The 6,000-nt window shown below is 40.5% G+C and overlaps 1 pseudogene; it reads left to right on the top strand.

The window, feature by feature from the left end:
* Positions 1-991: 991 nt before the first annotated feature.
* The window catches only part of LOC141098653 (guanine nucleotide-binding protein G(q) subunit alpha-like), a 120,033-nt pseudogene continuing 115,024 nt past the window's right edge, over positions 992-6,000 (top strand).

The raw sequence follows: 6,000 nt of genomic DNA, 5'->3' as shown, positions 1-6,000 counted from the left end.
AATACTTTTGGCCACAACTGTACTTTCGTTTGTTAAATAAGATTGGGTTCAGGTGATCACCTAATCAGAAGCACACTAAGTAGAATGAGGTGTACTCTGGATGGAATTCAACTGACACTGGAATGGAATGGCTGTCAGACATGTAGAGAAGCTGATTTTTATAAAACTGTGCAGTGGTCTCTTAATTTTTGCCAGAGCTATAAGTATCAGGATGGATATAGCATAATAGCTGCATATAATCTATTTGATCTGCAGCCAATCTATTTTTTTTATAGCGATTGACAGTAGTAATTCCTATTCCCTTAGATTATATACCATGAGATAATTGTCCGATTTGTGCATCTCCTATATATGTTCAAAAGAATATGTTTGGTGTTTGCTGTACTAACTTTTTCAAAGAAAAAAAACAAAGAGCTCAAGAACAGTGCACACACAGCAAGTTTAATCAATAGTAAGGGCTTTATTAAGACACCAAATTGCCAAGGAGAAAATACATTTAAAAACCATTAAAAAAGCAGTATGAAGACATACAAAAGAGTGGTGAGCAGGCAAAAAACTATATATATTCTACAATACAATATAACATTTAATATGAATAAAGAGACCATCAAAGGGATCACATTTGAAAATGGCAATTAATGTGACCAATGTTCAAATGAAAGGACTAAAAAGGTAGAAATCTACCCAGCAATAAAATGTGAATAGCACATAAATAAAAAAGTGCTCTCATTAATATCAGTATCACATGATTATAATCAAAGATATAGTTGAGCCATATTTATCCCATGGCATGTGGTGGTGCCCGCACAGCCCATTGGGTATCGCTGCCCATAGCAGCTTTGTCAGGGGAAGTCAACTTCTAACTTTTTAGGACTGAGGAAGAGGGTCCACCCACATCAATGCTGATGGTCAACAGGACTCACCAGTTGTTGAAGTCAAGGGATTTGAAGAGGTGATTGTGAGTAGTCCAGCTCTCACGGTTCCCGAGATCATGGGTCTTCATGAAGACCAGAGTGATTGCGAGTCATCTGGTGAGGAATATGCTATCCCCTTTGATGAGCAAGAATCCGCCCTCCAACCTAAGCAGGAACCAGCCATCCTCTCTAATGAGCAGAAATTCGATGTCTGCTCTGATGAGGATCTGAACAGGTCAGGAAATATTCAGTCTGTTTAGTCATAATCTGTAAAATTAAGTCTTAATTGTTCTTTCAACAACATTAGCGTTCTAAAGAGAAGATGGACAGCACTAAAACTAAAGATGAAAAAAGCTGGTTTGTATAAACATTTTAAAGATGGTAATTCAATTCTTTAAGGTTTTTCAGATTTAAATAAAAACCTGTCAGTATGGAAGGTCAAGCCAGAGGTTGCAGATGTCTCAAGATTCCTGTCATGCCAAGGCAGGCGGAGCGAGGTTAGTGAATCCACTACCACAGAGGACACTGTGGAAGCTGCACCCTAGGAACCAGCCGGACAAGGATGTCAGATGAATTGCAAGGCTTTATTTACACTCAAACAGGAGAACCCTCAAGGGAGAACACCCTGGACCGAAACAATTCCCCAGAGAGAGCTCCGGTGAACCAAATCCTTAACAGGGAATGACCTGATACAACAGCTCCAAGACTAGAGTGTCAGACCCAAGAGGAACAGTGGAACCAAGGAGAGTGATAAGTCCAGTGTCAAGTTTTGGGTGGTCTCCTCAGGAGAAACCATCAGAGTATATTGGATGGCTACCAAATTGGATGTACTCGATCGAGTCAGGTGATGGACGAAAGAACACAGACAAGTATCTGAATCCAAGGTCACATGTTTATTCTGTTATGGCACACAGAATGCGTGTGTCATCATCTTAATTGTTCTGCTTCCAAATTGAATGTGGGGTCTTCCAGCCGGAGAAATTGGGACAAATGCAAGCAATTGTCTCTCAAATGATTTCTGATTTCCAGAAGTGTACAACATTTTATAGCAAAAATCGAGCTGTCTCATTGCATTACATCATGGGTTCTTTCCAAATTACTGATTACCCCAAATAGCAAATTATTGATCTCATGATCTCATATATCCTATATCTGCTACATAATCATTATGCACATAATTATGCACATAATTATCATTTCTAGCCTAGTCCACCCTAATCCACCCAGTCATTTCGATGAAGCCTAGGTGGGATATACAATACAGAAACAATTCTCAGAAGATCAGAAGCATCTTAAAGCTACAGTACATGATTCTAATATTCAGCAAAGCGTCCATATAGTGGTATAATTTTTGATTCTTGTATATATTCATATGCCATATATTCTCCCCTTAACAATTCCAAAGCCAGTAGTTATATACACACACACTTCAGAATGGGCGTACACATTAGGTCATCTCTATGCTATGCGCATGTCAGGACTTATTGAAATTATTTATTACAGTAAAATATTCCATCATGCATATGTCAGCTGTCTAATGCAAATAAGATAAATTATCCATCAGGTGATTTTCCACTAAAAAGGTAGAAGTGAACAGGTATTTATATGGACATTTGGCCCTTACACAGTTATAAACCTTAGTTAGGACTAATTAATTATATTACCACCTGCCATTAGTCACCCTCAATCAATATTGTGCCTGGTACTAAGAACAGATTGCAGTGATAATTCTGATAGGTCGTATTGACATAGGGAGAGGTAAGCTCACATAATATGTCAAGTCCTTTATAGAAGAAAAGAATGTCTTTATTTAAGAGTAATGTCTTAGAGGGGTCTCTGAACACCCTATCACCAGGGAACCGGAGAAGATGAACCAGAAGTTCAAGAGGGTACTGTCAGAGTCCGCAGATAGATTCTAGGTAGGCATGACACTGGCACTAGAGGAAAACACTGGGTATTACCACAAGGCAAAACAAGGCTGAACAAAGAGGTGCTGGTCTGGTACCTGAGAAAAGCAACATAGAACAAATGCACAAAGTTGCCCAGGCACCTCCCAAAGAAAATGAGGGCCTTAAATATACACAGGCGCCTCAGCGATTGGCGGAGTGGTGATTACAGGAAAAGGGTGTACTGGCCCTTTAAAACATTTGACAGCAACGCACTTGCGCCCTACGCTCACTCCCCCACAACCTGGAAGTGAGGAAGTGGAGGAGACACGTCCGGAAGAAGCTGCAACCCAAGGAAAGAATGCAGGAGCATGAACAGGTTAAGCAAGATTGCGGGGAACAGGAGAATGCCTGCGGCCAGATGGGGCACGATATCCCAGTATCCTGGAGACTGGTCACACGGACCAGATGATTAAAATTCCTATACTACATGAATAAAGACTGAGTTTAGGTTTAGTTTAGGACATTGCAAAGTCACAGTCTGTCAAGCTGCTGGAAATTGGACTCACGCTAGACAGCATGCAATTATATAAAACACAGTAAGAGATTTGTGCGCAATCAGCTCCGAGTAACCAATTTGGCATATGAAAACTCGTAGCTGTATAAATCATTTAAAATCTTTAAAGGCATGACCAAGAACATCCAGACCATGCTGGCAAAAAGTGAATCACAGGAGGTGGTCAGCAACAGGCAAGTTATGTGCATTTATGAATTAGTGTAAATTTTGCTAGAAATCACACTGTTTTCTCCAGGGTTTTCACACGGCCATATGTAACCATCATAGTTTTATCCATCTTAGACTTGACACATGAACATCACCACATTTGCCTCCAGCACACTATTTGAAGATTCTCAATGTGACCAAGCCATTCTTCTGGAAATGACTCAGATATATCCAATGTGGTAGCAAGAAAAAGGAACATCAGCTAAATGTCCTGGATTACCTGGAGACCCTACTGGTATTAAAGCATGGACAACAGCCAGGCATAGTAAAGAATCTCACACTGAGTAACCACCTCCTCTGCCTTATAATAATAATTTAATCTATATAGCGCCAACATATCCCACAGCACTTAATTCAGAGGGGCCATAGTTACAAAAAAAAAAAAATCAGATACCATGAGGAGTGAGGGCCCTGCTCACAAGCTTACATTATCATCTTCATAAATGATACCCGTCACTTAAACATTCTCATCTTTCTTCACTCACAGGTTTTAGAGTGGGCCAGGTGGAGGCCTCACACATGAGGGGCATGGCTTCATAGTTATCAGGATCAAGGCGCTCAAAACCTCTGCACAACCATTGGAGTAAGAGCAAAGTAGGCCACTTGAAGGAGGAGGTAAGATTTCTCAAAGTATCCTTTCCTCAGATATGGACTTTGGTATTTTCCATCTAACCATATTTGTATTTATTTTTGCTTTTACAGTAGTTCAACATGTATTTACAGAGAGTGCAACCCAATCTGGTCAAGCCACACACCCAGAATTCGGTTTTCCTAGACACCACAGGGAACGCCATCTATAAGGTCTCCAATGACATTATGCATTACCATGAGAAGTAAAATTTAGAAAGTCTAAAATATTTCTGAAAGTCTGTGTGTAGAGCTATACATTTGATTGGTTCTCTACATTCCATTCTAGGTTTGAGCTTCCCCTCATCACCAGCCAAATGATTAGGAAGTTAATTGAATCCTGGACCATCTCGAGACTGAAGGACACTGAAAAACATTTGTTTGCCAGGTATATAGGACAATAATGAAACGGCAGAAAGAAACTACCATGAAAATACCTTGGGAAACATTAGCCTTGGCCACTTGTTGGTCCTACGATCATGGGAGGTAGAAATGCATTAAGCAAGAGCCAGCACATCAAGGTATTCAATTGTCACATATGTTACAAAGCAGGAGGAGTTTGTATTTTACAAACACTAATATTTGATTTGTTTTCTAACACTTCCAAAGAGCTGCAGAAGAGAGTACTAGAGAACATTCAGTTAGACAGTTAGTATACCTTTAATTAAATACTATGATGCCAAGCTAATGGGTGCACTCATTTAAAGCTCTAATAGTAATGTTTTTATTTCAAGGCAGGTGTAGGCTCTCCACCTGGCATGAAAACGTCAGTGGCGGCCCAGTCGCTGAATAGGAGCTCCTCAAGCTAATTGTGGAACATGCTCCTATACATTGCAGGTCTGTCCTTAAATTGTGAAAGAATCCTGTCTAATGTTTTTGCCAGGGAGAGAGTAAGGAGGCCGTTGAAGCAAATATCGGTAGACTTGGGTGATGGTGGGGGTCTTATGAGTCTTATGTATTGTGGAGATAGTATAGAAGACTGGTTACAGGATTTGGGTGTTTTAAGCGGCCTGCTAACTTCCCATCGATGGCCCCTTTAAAGTAAAGAACCACCTCTCTAATAGTGGTTCTTATGCTGGATTCCTTGGTATTGGGGTGCAGGTGGTGACATCGCTAATTTGGTGTAGGATCTCGTTAGTGTAACAAGAATGGTCCATGACCAAGATGACTCCACCTTAGTTAGGTGGCTTAATTTTTTGTCTTACAATTGTCTGGTTGGGATTCTAGTTCTGTCCAAACAGCCCAACACTGCAGCAAGTGCCGACATGTATCACAGATAAGATGCATGTTAGGGTCCCCGTAGTGCTGGCATGCTTTATGTTTTCATGTTATTCTATTTTAATATCACTATTTGTGTTCCCTTAAAGCACTGAAGAACCCAGCAACTCTTGTCGAGGATGAACCCACTGGTCCTACTGAGGAGTGTTTTGGTATGGAGGTGTTGTATCTTCTAAATAATTAAAAATTATAACTTTGGCAAATTTGTGACCTAGAACACGTGTTTATGCCAGCTTGTCCTCTTCTGCTGTTGGCTGTACTGGGTATGGTATTTTACTGTACCGTTACACGCTTCAACTTCTGAACCATAATCATAGAATCATAGAATCATAGAATCATAGAATCGTAGAGTTGGAAGGGACCTCCTGGGCCATCTGGTCCAACCCCCTGCTCAAAGCAGGATTCGCTAAATCATCCCAGTTAGATGTCTGTCCATCCTCTGTTTGAAGACTTCCATTGAAGGAGAACTCACCACTTCTCGTGGCAGCCTGTTCCACTCATTGATCACTCT

The sequence above is a fragment of the Dendrobates tinctorius genome, unplaced genomic scaffold (genome assembly GCF_039654945.1).
Source record: "Dendrobates tinctorius isolate UK_male_01 unplaced genomic scaffold, ASM3965494v1 ptg000093l, whole genome shotgun sequence".
Lineage (NCBI taxonomy): Eukaryota > Metazoa > Chordata > Amphibia > Anura > Dendrobatidae > Dendrobates > Dendrobates tinctorius.
This window is presented reverse-complemented; position numbering and strand designations above follow the sequence as displayed.